Genomic DNA, 15,957 nt, shown 5'->3' with positions numbered 1-15,957 from the left:
ACTCTGTTGTTTTTGTCCAGGGTATGTGCCTGTGGGGAGACTTTCACATGGGGATCACAACCCTTGACTGGATCCATTCCTACTGGAAACTTGATTTTGGCAGCAGCAATTTTGATTAGTGGCAGCAGCATAAATCAAAGTTTGACCATGTTTCAACATGCCAATATATCCTGTTTCTCAGAGAGAACCTATCACAACATCCAACAGCATTATCTTGTACCAGCTGTTGAAAGGGTTTGGAGAGCACATCAAAATGCAATATTTGATGTAATAAGACAACAGAACGTAGCTGTAGTTGTCGGAGGAGATGCTAGATGCTGTTCACCAGGACGGCTAAATATGGATCATATAGTTTGATGGACCTGGAGCTGAGACAGATACTTGATGTTCAACTAGTTCAGGTAAAAAGAATGCAGAACCTCTGTTTGCTATATTTTACTTTACTGCACTTGCATGCATATATTAGTTCAACATTCAGCACTGAATATGTTATGTTTAAAATGTGTTAATATGGTTCGAGTTCTCAAAACAATATATGCTTAACTTGTATAGAGCAATGAAGTCAAAAGCTCCTATTGGATGGAAATGGAGGGTTTGACAAGGTGCCTTAAGAAAGTGGAAAAGGAGGGTGTAGTTATTAGTGACCTCGTTACTGACAGACATCCCCAGATTAAAGCTTACATGAAAAAAGAAAGAAGTGATATCAACCATTGGTTTGATGTGTGGCATATGGCCAAAGGTAAACTCAGTTTACATGATACACTTTTGTTTCATACAATCTAAAATTCATTGGGTATTCCTCATTGAAGTTATTAAACTGAATAACTCTATATAGTTATCATTAAATAATTGATTTGTGGTTTTTTAGGGGTGTTTAAAAAGTTGGAGGCTATTGGGAAGAAAAAAAAGTACAAGCAAGTGGGTGATTGGTCACGGTCAGTTTCAAACCACCTATACTGGTGTGCGGCATCTAGCGAAGGAGATGGTGAATTAGTTTCTGAGAAATGGCTGTCTATCCTCAACCATATCACTAATGTTCACGAGGGTCATGAAAGCGAATCCCCAAGTGCTTACATGGTGACTTGGAGGACAGAGATTGGATTAAGAAAGGTAACTTTGTAAGCATGGGTTTGAAAAATAACGAAAACATTTCTGAGTCCCTAGTTTGCAGATATACATTATAAGTTAGTACATTAGTATGAAGCACTATTGATCTAAACTACTAAATTGTATCCTTATTTCAGGTAGCCTAGCTTTCCAGGAGATGGAAAAGGTTGTTAATGGCAGACTTTTGGTACAAGACATCAAGAAACTCTCCCATGCAGAGCAAACTTCAGCCCTGGAAGCATACCACAATGTTGTGTGTCATTTTGCATCTAAAGCTCTGCATTTCTGTTATGGTGCAATGAAGGCCAGGTAAGTATTTTCTCCTTTTATTCAAAACTCAAATGCTAAAAATGTTTTTAAAGATTTTAATCATAAATCACGAATGACACTGTTCTTCTCTTTTTCAGAATATACATTGCAACCCTTCACTTTAACGAGAACTCCAGCCGGGATCAAGCTGTGAACAAAAATGGACAACTGATTTATTCTGTGTCATATCCCAAAGGCAGAAATGGAGCTGGCATCCCAAAGGAAGTCAAAGTTAAACAAACATACAGTAAGTAAAATTTATAAAACTGTCATATAACTTAATACATTTAGTATATATTAGTTTGTCTTTTAAGTTAACTTTATTCCTTTTAGATCTGTTATAATTTATTTCTCTGTTGTTTTTTTTTTTACAGATTATGCAATGGTTTTAATGCAAGAGGTGATCAAAGTGAGGCTAGAATTTGGTTCATACAGTGAGTCCAGAAAGAGTCGTGAGGCTGCCATGGTGAACTGTCCTGCCCCAATTGCATCCTCGTACCAACATGTCCCAAAGTCAGAACTTGTGGAGCGACATATCTGTCGATTTAATAAAAAATGTTAGTTTACTTACAATGAACTAGTAATCATGAACATACAATCAAATTGAATTGTGCTCCAATGTAAATTATTTTTCAGCTTGTAAACATCATTAATTTCCTAAGCTGTTAAAAATAAAATTGTCTTTGAGTCATTTAAACAGGGATAATGCTTTTGCTTGTTTATACATGTATTACAATCCTTAAAAGATTCCATTGATGTGTACCTAGGAAATTCCAGTTGGATAATTAAATGTATTACAAGGGGGAAATCTGGTAAAGAACAGAATGGTCAAAGCTTCTCAGGTTAGCAATGTGGCCCATGGGCCTCTTGTTGAAGTTCTCAACAGCATTTCCAAAACTGACATCTGTAATTTAAAAAAAATGTTCAGAATTAGCCTTCTGAAGGTAATTTGTTCACATTCAAGAAACCCAAAATATGCACAGGAAAACATACATTCTAACATAAGATCTACAAAGGGAGAAAAAATTCGTATAAATTTAGCTCTTGTCTTCTCTGGGGGTATGCTTGGCCCATAATGTTTTTATATATCCCAAAAGCCTGGATAAATTCTCCAATAGTAAGAGAACGTAAGTCTTTTATCAGGCTTCTTATTTTCCTCTTTTTCATCGGAGGTGAGTAGTAAGGAATTAACAGTGACGCTAAATTGGCGTCCTTACCTGCTGTGATTTGTTGACGAAGTTGCGGTGAAATCATTTCCACCAAAGGAAGGGACCCGACTTAGCCGAAAATCCAAAGGGGGTTCTTCGGAGTTCCGTCATTTGTTCCGCTGCGCCGGCCGTTGATGCTGAAATGCGGGCAAAACCTGTGTCAAACGTATAGTTGTTCTCCGGGGTCGAGAACTAGTAGTAGTGGTCGCGGACGTTCTTTCTTGGCCAAGTTGACTCTCGGCATTACTAACAGCATTCGCATTCGTCTGTAAACCAGGTCCCCGTGTCATTGAATTAACTTTTGATGTAAGACAAGTAGAGCTTTTTAAAAAAGCTTACCGTCTTAAGTAACAACCTTAAACAGTAAACTGATCTACACCTAACAGGCCGTATTATTCTTTTGAATTTCTTGATTTTGTTTTTCTACATTAGCTTTTACTGGCACCACGGTTGTCGCTCGGTCATCTCTGTAAACTTTGGCTGGCCGAGATCTTTCGGCACACCTCGGCTGATTCCGTTACCCTCTTCAAACAAGATTGATTGATTGTATATTGTTTAACGTCCCTCTCGAGAATTTTTCAATCATATGGAGACGCCACCATTTGCCGGTGGAGAGTTGCAAATTTTGTCCTATACTCGGCACTCAGGGCCATTGAGCAGGGAGGGATCTTTTTCGTGCCAGCACCTACTGCGACACGGGACCTCGGTTTATACGGTCTCATCCGAAGGACCGGTATCCACGTCCCACATTAAACAGGTGTCCAACAACGTCATCAAGGAGACGGGTCTGTGACCTTGATGTGGTCTTTCTCTTAATCTTTCGTACTCTCTCTATATCCCTACGCGAACCACTGTTGCTCCTACTTCTCGATTTTCCTTTCTTATCCTTAGTCTACCTCGGTGCTTATCTTCCACGTACGGGACTGGTACTTCTAAAGCATTGTTAGATGGTGCAGAGATGACTGTTGCTTCCTCAACTTTCTCCTGGGGCAGGCAAATTGGTGAAGTTTGTTTGTTGGTGTGTTGTTTATCGTCCCTTGAATTTTTATACCCCCGCAAACGAAGTTTGGGGGGGGGGTATATAGGAATCACTTTGTTCGTCTGTCTGTCCGTCCGTCCGTCCGTCTGTCTGTGCAATCGTGTCCGGTCCATATCTTTCTTACAGAGGGACATTAGAATCTACTACTCCACACTAAGATTGCTCATGACCTAAGGGTGTGTCATCACCTTGACCCAAGGTCATTTGGGGAAGTTCAAGGTCACTTGAAGGAAAATTTCATAATTCGTGTCCGGTCCATATCTTTCTTATGGATAAACTTGGTAGGTTCTCATTTCACACAAAGATTGCCCATGACCCAAGGGTGTGTCATGACCTTGACCCAAGGTCATTTGAGGAGGTTCAAGGTCACCGGAAGAAAAATGTCATAGATCATGATTGAGACATATCTTTTATTGTTAAATTTGGAAGGTTCACATTTCACACAAAGATTGCCTATGACTCAAGAATGTGTCAAGAAGGTCATTTGGGAAAGTTCAAGGTCACTGGAAGAAAAATTTCAAAATTCCTGTCCGGTCCATATCTTTCTTATGGATAAACTTGGTAGGTTTTCATTTCACACAAGGATTGCCCATGACCCAAGGGTGTGTCATGACCTTGACCCAAGATCATTTGGGGAAGTTCAAGGTCACTGAAAGAACAATTTCATAATTCGTGTCCGGTCCATATCTTTCTTATGGATAAACTTGGTAAGTTTTTATTTCACTCAAAGATTGCCCATGACCCAAGGATGTATCATGACCTTGACCCAAGGTCATTTGGGGAAGGTCACTGGAAGAAAAATTTCAAAATTCGTGTCCGGTCCATATCTTTCTAATGGATAAACTTGGTAGGTTTTCATTTCACACAGAGATTGCCCATAACCCAAGGGTGTGTCCTGACCTTAACCCAAGGTCATTTGGGGTAGTTCAAGGTCACTGGAAGAAAAATTTCATTATTCATGTTTGATACATATCTTTATAATGGAAGAACTTGCTTCTGAAAAACCCAACGGGGGTATTTTGTTCCGTTTGGACAGTTCTAGATTGTTTACTAAATATGGAGACAGCAAATTTTGTCTGATACTCAGCACTCAGGGCCATTGAGGAGGGAGGGATCTTTATCGTGCCAGAACTTACAGCTACACGGGAACTCGGTTTAAACGGTCTCATCCGAATTACCGGTCTGATGTTAAGAGGTCTAATTTAGTGTGAGAAGAATCAAGTATTTTAGATTAAATTGTTTAAGAATCTTGAGAATTTAACCCTCAGACTATGTAACAATAATACATGTAATCAATACTAATTTTTTCATATTTTTATAAATGATAAATGGTTTCCAATTTGAGGACACCACCACGTCCTCCACTTGGTCAGCTGATTCCTGCCTAGACAGGACTCAAGTTCCCTATGTCTAGGCAGGACTCAAGTTCTCCATGTCTAGACAGGACTCAAGTTCTCCATGTCTAGACAGGACTCGAGTTCTCCATGTCTAGACAGGACTCAAGTTCTCCATGTCTAGACAGGACTCAAGTTCTCCATGTCTAGACAGGACTCAAGTCTCCATCTATCACCCTCGAGATTATCATCATTGAACCATGCACCTATCATAATCTAAAATCATCATCTGTAAGAATTCTTCTATATTTATTCCATTGATCAGTATCATAAGCATCCTTTCTAGCGTGATCATTTTAATAATATCAGTTATTTTATTTTGTTTTAATCATAAAAGGAAAATATCTCAAATTCCCTCTAACATTATCAGACCATCCAATCATACATTTTCAAACTTTTCATTAGATAACTTTATCCATCTGAAACTCAAAGTAACTTGTATGAAGATGTTTCAGAGATGGATACATATTTCTACATTATATCTCATATTGCTTTCAGTCATTGGATTTGTCATTCCATTTTTTCATGTGTGCATGGTCATTATGACACCACATATTAATAGACTAATGAGAAGAAGATTTAGTCAGCAATTTCGTCCAGCCTTTACAGAAAGAGTTCAAATGTTGTCGCAAGCAGTTGAATCATCAGTTTAATTTTATTACTTACAATGAACTTTACTTCATTTTAGGTTTTCTTTTGGCAACAATGGATTATTTTTAAAAAAGACATGCTGACAAAATCAAAAGAAATTGTTGTAAATATATATAGAAATCTTGTTCATAAAATAACTCAGTTGTGTCAACAAAATGTTGTTCAACCTGCAAATCAAAGACAACTACGACGAAGAGCTCCAAAATTATTTGGATTTTATTAAATTAAATCCGTATATTCTAAAATACAAAGCACTGACTTCAGGTTTTCCCGATAGGTATCTCCAATTTGCTATAGACTGCAGCTGGATGGTAGGCATGCTGCGAGAACTCTTTTACTGAAAGATACACAGAGAATTTCCAACGTCTGTTTTTTTGGTACAAATGATGAAACCCATTACACCTCGCAGAATTGTGTGAAGATATCAGCAGTTTTCTATCAAAAACACTATCGTTAAAGTGTTAAACTTTTCTATAAAGTTGTTCAAAGTGTCAACTTGATCACTATAGAAAGCCAAAGTTTTCAAAAGTTACAACAGTCACTAGGTATGACGCGGCGCCGCGAACAAGAATCGAACCCGGGCCTCCCGATCACGAAGCGAACGCTCTACCAATAGGCTACCAAGCCCGGTCAAAAGCTGAAGTCGATCAAGATTTTTATTTTATAATAAAATGTAAAATTCATGCAAGCAGACCAGAATTAAAATAATTTTTTAATACTGTTTCACAGAGGTGTTGGTATAAATGAAGAAGCAAATTTCATAATTAATATATATTTTATCAGCTATCCAAAATTGGACTTCAGTCTTATATTGTTTCATGATCTTGGAGCCAGGGCTTAAATTTAACGTTCTTTGTATGTGATAGGGTGATTTATTTCTTATGTTTATTATTATATTTAAGGATTAAATTAATTCAGTTGAATTATCATATTTATTTCTTTTCATCATTTCATTTCATGAATAAATCCACATGGAATTATATCAATCTGTGTTCATTTACTTATTTATAGATGTATGACATCACGGTGGTCATTTAAACCCCATGTCCCTTTTCTATTTATAATTTGTGTAGTGTCAGGGCCAACTTGAATTTAATTGGTCGGTTTGGTTTCCCTCTCTTTTGGCTTTAGCTTATTTAATTACTTTTGTTTGAGTACTTGGTCTGACCAACAGACATACTGCTTTTTGATATATTTCTTTGTCTCTGACTGATTTATGACCATGACCAGGACTGGACAGAATGTAAGTTGTTTTTTACTAATTCCATTATCTCTATATAGGAGTTTTATGAAGAGACTTACTTTTACAATTGACGACTTACTTTTACAATTTAAACATAGACAAACTCCAATCACTAAAATGTAAAAGTCAGCTGTCAAATGTAAAAGAAAGTCTCTTCATAAAAAATCGATTGCAGAATTGCTAATCGGTTTACCGCAAGACGTTCCGACCGATTAACCGGTTAGTCGTATCAAGATATACATTTTGACATTTTTAGGTCACCTGAGTAAACTCAGGTGACCTATTGCTATCCTTTTTCGTCCGGCGTCGTTCGTCGTGTGTTAACATTTGAACATTTTCAGCTTCTTCTCTGCAACCACTGAACCAATTTCAACCAAATTTGGCACAAAGCATCTATGGGTGAAGAGGAACAAAAATTGTGAATTTCATGATCCCTGCCCCCCTGGGGCCTGAGGGGTGGGGCCAAAACCACTAAAATTAATGCAATCTTAAAAAATCTTCCTCTTTACTCCTGGACATCAAGCAGTCAAACTGTTTGCATGATTGTAATCAGCATTGAGTCCTTTACCAAAACTGTGAAATTCATGGCCCTGGGGTCAGGGGTTTTAGTGCTAGGGCGGGGCTAAATAAGTATATAGTGAAAATGCATTATTTCTTTGAAAATCATCTTCTCTGCTCCTGGGTATTAAATAAACCAACTAAGTACATAGTTATGATGATCAAGAGTGCCTCTACCAAAATTGTGAATTTAATGGCCCCAGGGTCAGGGGTTCTGGTGTTAGGGTGGGGCTCTATTGATTATATATAGTGAAAATACATGATTTCTTTGAAAATCTTCTCTGCCCCTTTGTATTAAATAAACTAACTAAGTGCATAGTTATGATGAGCAAGAGTGCTTTTACCCAAATTGTGAATTTTATAGCCCCAGGGTCAAGGGTTCTGGTGTTGGGGGTGGGCTCTATTGATTATATAGTGAAAATTCTTTGAAAATCTTCTTCTCTGCTCCTAGGTATCAAATAAACTAACTAAGTGCATAGTTATGATGAGCAAGAGTGCCTCAACCAAAATTGTGAATTTTATGGCCCCAGGGTCAAGGGTTCTTGTGTTGGGGGGGGGGGGGGGGCTCTATTGATTATATAGTGAAAATACATGAATTCTTTGAAAATCTTCTCTGCTCCTAGGAATTAAATAAACTAACTAAGTACATAGTTATGAGGAGCAAGAATGCCTCTTCTAAAATTATGAATTTTATGGCCCCAGGGTCAGGGGCTCTGGTGTTAGGGCGGTGCTCTATTGATTATATAGTGAAAATACATTAAATCTTTGAAAATTTTCTTCTCTGTCTCTGGGTATGAAGCAGATGAAATACCTAAATAGTTATAATGAGCAAGGGCCCTAATCTTGCAGAATTGTGAATTCAAGGCCCAAGGGGGGGGGGGGGGGGGGCTCTACTTATATACTGAAAATGAATTAATTGTTTGAAATCTGCTTCTTTATATTTATAAAACATTTATTTATTTTTTGATAGGCAATTTTAGGGGTGCCTTTTTAAAATTTGTGCAATGTGTGGACCTAGGGTCAGGGGTTTATGTCACAGTGTTAGGGGCACTACTGAGTATTGCTGAATATTACTGATTAGTTGGAATGCAATATTGTTCCCCTACCCTGCATATGGGTATTCAGTAACCAAGCTAAGCAACTGCTAAGTGTATTGTTATGACGATCAATGGTCCCTCTTTCAAAATTGTGAATGCCATATAGCATCTGGATTAAAACATGAATCAAATTCAATAACTGGAAAGTTGTTGCATAATGCTCAGGTGACCTATAAGGCCCGTGGGCCTCTTGTTTTCAAATACACAAGTAGGCTATAAAAGACGTTAGGAGTTTTATTCTGTTGATCATGTTGATCGGGGAAATTAAACTTTATTTTTATTTCAATAGACAAGAAAATATTACGAAAATTAAGAATCGTGCCTTGCTGAATCAGGCATGGATAATTTTCCAAGAAGTTAAAGAAGTTAATTAATTCTGCATTGTCACCATAATCAAAACTATGTCTGAACTCTAACTTTATTTACAATGTTCTTTCTAATTGTATAATTTAAAAGATGACGGCAAAATATAGACATGCTAATTAAAAGGGTTAACGGTGATGTTTTTAATATCATTAAAATATACAGGTAACGATAGGAGTTTAAAAACAGTAATTAACACTTTAAAAAACTGGCCATTTGCCTCGCGATTTCATTCTGGAGAGCCATAATTAAGTAATTACCTCCAAAACATCTTTATTAAATAAATTTTATGCATAGGATTCTTTTCTGAAAAATGAATTTGATGAAAACTGCGTTCAAATTAACATATTTTTTTTTCTATTTTTCCGACTAACCGATTACGGATTTTCTAACCGATTAGCATCGTTCCGACCGATTAATCGATTAACAGGTTAAGAATTGCCATCCCTAAAATAATAGTTTATCTATTTAATTCCTAAATATAAATTTTCTGATATAAAGTATGAAGTTTCAGTCTTTGTGATTATTTTATGAGTGTGTAAATAATGAAAAGCAATGATTTCATATATCAGTGTATTTTATATTTGTGATAGGAATATAGTAAAGTTGTGTATTATTTATATACAGATCAGTGAATGAGTTCACTCATCATTGTATATTTGAAGTGTACGGGCTTTATATCACATATAGGTATGATGTATATATATTTTGAATATTGTCCATATAGTTATATTATTCTGGAAGAGTACAATACAATTTGATCTTATTGTTTCATCTATAAACTCCAGCATTTACACTTTGTACATATTATTGATTAAGAAAGACAACTCTTGATGTTTTATCTATAAGCACAATTAAAAGGGCAATAACTCTTATTTTGACCGTGCTACTATCTGGCAAGTGATCGACATATATGTATACATTGTTATAAAATCACAGGGGCTTGTTACGAAGTATTTATTTTCTTTTAATAAAGTTACCCCTACTATAAAAATACACAAGGGAAGAATCTAAAAATAGGAAATTCGCTACCTCGAATTTTGACCGGACTTTCTATCTTGTTTCTGGGCGACATTCGTTGCCAACCAAGTAGGAGTGAGTGGAGTATAGATTCAATTTTGATATTCTTCAGTCAAATTCTAATCAACGCCTACCGTTAGTCATATAACTAACCTCTTTTTCGACATTTGGATCTGGCGACAGTTCTTTCCATATGTTCTTCCGGAGTAATTTAAAAGCTGCGCTCTGATTGGTCGCTTTCTGTAGATAACTCGTACTCAAAGTAACTCTCGAATTAAAAAGTACGGGGAAAATGGAGATAGCGACAGAGGGCCACAACCTTCTAATTCTTGGGCCATCTGGCACTGGCAAAAGCTATGTTATGAAAACAATAGCCCTGACAATGAAAAATAATGGAAAAAGAGTAGGTGTAACTGGCACGACAGGGATGGCAGCACCTCTGATACAGGGCGTGACAGTCTTACAACCAATACCCATTTTGCGGTATGGGTGACAACAGGTTTCTATGGATAAATTGTTGGATCATTCTGAAAGGCATCCCAGAAAAAGGGACCAAATACTGGTCTTAAATACCCTATCTTGTCCTTTCTTTTTTAACTAAGTATGTAATAAAATACTCTGTCAATCCTTAATTTTTGAAAAAAGAAGAAATTTTCACATCATAATAATTATTTTTGGATGAAGACAGGCAACCAATATTCATTACAGCCAGAAAGAATACCTACAATTTCTGCAGGGTATTTCACCGACATGGTAGCTATGAGATGTTTCTTCATCGGGACGAGACCATCATCACCAGGCACACTAATATGTCCAAGTCTGAACGTAGTCCCAGATGTGGATGGGATTGTGCTGGGTATTGCCTCATTGGCAGCAGTCCAATTTCCAGTTCGGTTCCTTAATCTGTTGCCAATCAGCCTCTGGTCAATGAAGCCCGTCTTTCCCACCCTGAAGAAGCACATTAATCTCCATCCGTATAAGGATTCCCTGTGTACTCTGCAGAAATACAACTCTTTTATGAGTTTGGATGGGAGTGTTATTGTTGTCTGCTTCCACAGCCTGATGCAGTGTCGAACCATTTAACCTCCCGGGATGTGTTTTTGTTATCAGCTGAGTACTTCAAAGGGGTGTTTTCCACATGGTGACGGAAGGTAGATGCCTGCAGACACTTTCCAGAAATGCTCTTTCGGATTTAGCCAAAATGCATGTATTGCCAGGTGATCAGAAAGACATCCTGATATCTCTCGATGAGGCCATTAGAGAGCAGAAGAGTCCTGCGGGTTTCAAACCCTACCTTTATCTTTTCTGTTTTGGCGAAAGAGACAGTAAAAGAGTCCAGCTTGATTTTGACTCCAGCCTCGTTCTAGATCAGACTATCCATGTGGCCTGTACACTGAATGGAGTACAAGGGATTGGTTTTCTTCGGTCGCGGCAAGGCGTACAGCAACTGATCGGTGCAAGGGGTACCTTATCAACCTGCCTATCCTTCAGAAAGGCCACCAAGTTTCAGTCCAACTTAGACGGACGCATGGTTGATGTACACCCTGCCCTTCTTAATCTTGAAGCAGAGGATTTCTCCATACAGTTCCTACAGATGTATGGAGACACACCACACCTGAAACCGAAGACCAATCTCCATCCCGTCTCAGCAGTGATTAATGGTGGACTTTTCCATGCGACAAAAAGAGAAAAAGCAGTCAGTTATATGGGCACCTGCAAGGACAATCTTTACAACTTAAGAAGCCTAAGTTGCCGAATTGAGTACGTGGTCGCGCCTAAGAAGTTCTTGTCCAACAAAGATGCCAGAAACCTGTTGAGTTTGTCCAGGTTAGGGGATTTGCTTAATGACAGAGAACTTATTGTTCCGTTTCATATGGATAGTGATGTCCTTTGCAGTCCACTTCGGGAGATAGGTACCTTTCTCACCCGGAAGCTGCAAGAGTGTTATAAAGATGGGAAGTCTACAGGAAGTTATTCCTTGACCTGGGGAGCATACCAGTGTGAATTGGCAATGGAGAAGTTTCTCTGGGGGCGACCACTCTCTACTCGGGACCACCAAGGGTCAATCAGACTTGGGCCTGAAATCCTTCCTACATCCAACTCGAAGACAGACACGCTAGGGTTCTTGGCACTTGAAAGCGTAATTCCGGCCCGATTAGCTGACCCTCCACCGCCCTTATCAACCTGGACAAAATCGGTAAGGGTTGCAGAAGAGATGGCCAACCTGTACGGTTTTTCAGATCTGATAATCAGTAATCCCACTGATTTGGGTCTGACATTCCTGAAGATACTCATGAGTGATTTATTTCACCATGCCAACCTTCTGCCCTCCTCCATAACTGATCTAAGATGTCAGGCCGTACCATCATGGGGATTGTGTACAGGGTTCATTAATCTCTCCAACATAACAGGCCTGATTACCAGAACACAGGGAGTCAGGGCCAGACTAGGAACCAGACGGGCGCTGGAAATGCTAGACAAGGCCGGGAAATCAGCAAAGAAGCCGTTGGAGGAAGCTTTAAAGTACAGTGCCTTTAAATTCTTCCCAGCAGTCCGATCTTATGTTTACAACAGGAACCCTTGTTTGAACTGGAATGGATTTCATCTCTGGAGAATCCAGCTTAGCCCTGCAACTCCTGAAGTGGATGACGCCTACTGCCAAAGCTGCACCCAGGTCATCAATCAGAAACTAGTTTCCGGAGGTTTTATCCATCAGAGTAAGTTGAAGGACATGCAGAAGAGACCTAATTTCTCATTCCCGTGGATGAAGCCCATTCTTCAGAAGCTGAGAAATTTGGAGCTGTCAGCAGTTAGCAGAGACAGTACACTGCTTTTCTGTTCATGTGTGGCCTTGATGAAGCAAGGGTGGTACCTGCCGTATCCGGAACTGCTGAAACTAGAATTATCTCTGCCTGTTCCTCAGCACCGTCTCAAGGACCTTGATGCTTTGGCCTCCACATATCAATGCTTGATCGGTACTAAGAAAATATTTCGCCTGCACCACACTATCACTGTGAAACTGGAAATGGCCAAAGCACCACATACTGCTAGGGACCAAAGACGCGAAAGAATGGAAGAGCCATCAGATGACTTGTTTGACGAATCTGTTTTGCACGGCAGAATGTTCGAGGTAGCAGATACTGGCGAGGAGAATGTCACCTTTCAAGCCATTGCACATCATCCCGCCAGTATAAGGATCAGATGGACAGGACCAGAGCTAGAGATTCGGTATGAATTGAAGAATAGCATGCCAACAGAAATTTCTGAAGGAGTGCTCCATGATGAATATCTGTCACTCTGCAGGGTTAGGGGAAACCCCAGTCGACCACTTCATGCATTTAGACGCAAGTTTAAAAGGCAGTAAAGGCGTGTAAAGGACAACCTCTGGATCTTAGAATTTGTTTCGCCCTGTGATGTCCAATAAATTCCGTAGACGAACTGTATGGAAGCGGTATAGTGTTCTTGTGTCCAAGTATTGGAGGCATGAAGTAGACATGTCAATACAACTGCCCTATACACACTAACCCTTTGGTATGTTTAAATGGTCCCACGTTGACAGGAAACGTTTGATCCACCTCTGCATCATCAGTGGTCCATCAAAATGATAAATGAGTTACTCTTGAAGTGTAGGAAATGACAGAATAGACTCGTAATGTGAAAAAGTGATGTCAATGTAATATCGCACAGTGTTTTAAATACTACCCGATGTTGTACATTTGACGAAGTTGAATTTTTATATACAAGAACACCATTGTACCATATCTGACATTTAGTCCCCACATTGTTAAAGAAGAAAGAAAATACATAGGTGCTACACAGGAATAGGTAATAACACCTTGAATGTTTAGTACATGTATAAACAGTACATAGGGATGACATAGATTGTTTTTGTGAAGCAAACCGAGCTAATGTTACTTTTTATGCCCCCCTTCGAAGAAGGGAGGGCATATTGCTTTGCTGCTGTCTGTCGGTCTGTCGGTCCGTCGGTCTGTCGGTCTGTCGGTCCATTCAGTTTCCGTTCATTTTCTTCATAACCGTTGCCCATACTGAAATGAAATTTGGTATACAGATATATCACATGAATATCTAGGCCAAGTTCTGTTTTGGGTACGATCGCACCATTTTTGACAGAGTTATGCCCCTTGGACTTGGAAAAATTTCAATTATTTGCAGTTTCCGCTCATTTTCTTTGCAACCGTTGCACATACTGAATTCAAATTTGGTATACAGATATATCACATGAATATCTAGGCCAAGTTCTGTTTTGGGTACGATTGCACCATTTTTGACAGAGTTATGCCCCTTGGACTTGGAAAAATTTCAATTATTTGCAGTTTCCGCTCATTTTCTTTGCAACTGTTGCACATACTGAAATCAAATTTGGTATACAGATATATCACATATATATCTAGGCCAAGTTCTGTTTTGGGTACGATTGCACCATTTTTGACAGAGTTATGCCCCTTGCAGTTTGAAAAAAATTCAATTATTTTCAGTTTCCGCTCATTTTCTTTGCAACCGTTGCACATACTGAAATCAAATTTGGTATACAGATATATCACATATATATCTAGGCCAAGTTCTGCTTTGGGTACGATTGCACCATTTTTAACAGAGTTATGCCCCTTTGCAGTTTGAAAAAATTTCAATTATTTGCAGTTTCCGCTCATTTTCTTTGCAACCGTTGCACATACTGAAATCAAATTTGGTATACAGATATATCACATGAATATCTAAGTCAAGTTCTGTTTTGGGTAAGATCGCACCATTTTTGACAGAGTTATGCCCCTTGGAGTTTGGAAAAATTTCAATTATTTGCAGTTTCCGTTCATTTTCTTTGCAACCATTGCACATACTGAGATGAAATTTAATATACAGATTAATCAGATGAATATCTAGGTCAAGTTCTGTTTTGGATACAATCGTGCCATTTTTGACAGATTTATGCCCCCTTGGACTTACAAAAAAATTCAAATTTGGGGGGAGGGGGGCATAAGTGTTTTACAAACATCTCTTGTTTCTGAAAATGTGTTAAAACGGAAGGTATTCTATCTTCGGAACCAGTATCAAAAAGGAGCATTATTAAACACACTTTCATCTCTGATTAATTTACCAGCTGCACTTGGACGTGTCAATGTTAAGCATGATATCTTTTAATTTTTGTAGAAATGATTGAACCAGGAAATTGCATGATTTGCACCAGACTTTCAGTTGGATATTGATTACATCACATATTGTAATTATTAAGAATTATTATTGTGTGAATAATGACCCTGTTTTCCTATAGAAATTACGTGCATTATAAAGGGGAAGAGGTTCTATCATGGACTTAGAGATAGCAATAAGTAGAAATATAGATATATAGATTTAATTTTTTCTTAGATACCTAAGAACGAAATGTAAAACAGAATATACGTATATACCTGAATGTATGGGAATTTCTCTCTCCCTCCCGCTGCCTAATGATAAATGAAGTGCATTGTTGTGGAATGTAAAACTTAAAATTTCTTATGAAGTACTCCATTGAGTTTTGTTATCAGGTGTAAAAAAAAAAATTATGTCTTTAGTATTGATTTACTTTTTGTTTCTATGTGATGTCCGATGTTTTTTTTCCTTCTTGAACATGTTCAATATTAGTGAAATGAATAGAGTATGAAGTTTTTATTAGATCATAAAACAAACAAATTTCTTAAAATTTGGGAGGACGAGTTGTTTTTTTTTTTTGGAAACAGGGATCACTCTGGATTTTCATGGTGATGGGCCATTTGCCCATCACCATGAAAATCCATGGGCCATATGCAGGGGGTATGGGGGCCGCATAGGCCCCCATTGGGGTCCAGGAGGAACGGCCCGGTGGGGGTCTAGGGGGGCGAAGCCCCCCTTGAAAAAATGGGTTTGGGGGTGTTTTAAACTGTAAATAAAAACATTTTAGAGGGTATCATTCATGAAATTTATTTGTTGAAAATGA

The 15,957-nt window shown here is 38.3% G+C and overlaps 1 pseudogene; it reads left to right on the top strand.

The window, feature by feature from the left end:
- Nucleotides 1–356: 356 nt before the first annotated feature.
- LOC134272782 (uncharacterized) lies at nt 357–2,007 on the top strand (annotated as a pseudogene).
- The last annotated feature ends 13,950 nt before the right edge of the window (nt 2,008–15,957 follow it).

Source organism: Saccostrea cucullata, unplaced genomic scaffold (genome assembly GCF_032062105.1).
Source record: "Saccostrea cucullata isolate Sc308-1 unplaced genomic scaffold, CSIRO_AGI_Scuc_v1 ctg2612, whole genome shotgun sequence".
Classification (NCBI taxonomy): domain Eukaryota; kingdom Metazoa; phylum Mollusca; class Bivalvia; order Ostreida; family Ostreidae; genus Saccostrea; species Saccostrea cuccullata.
This window is presented reverse-complemented; position numbering and strand designations above follow the sequence as displayed.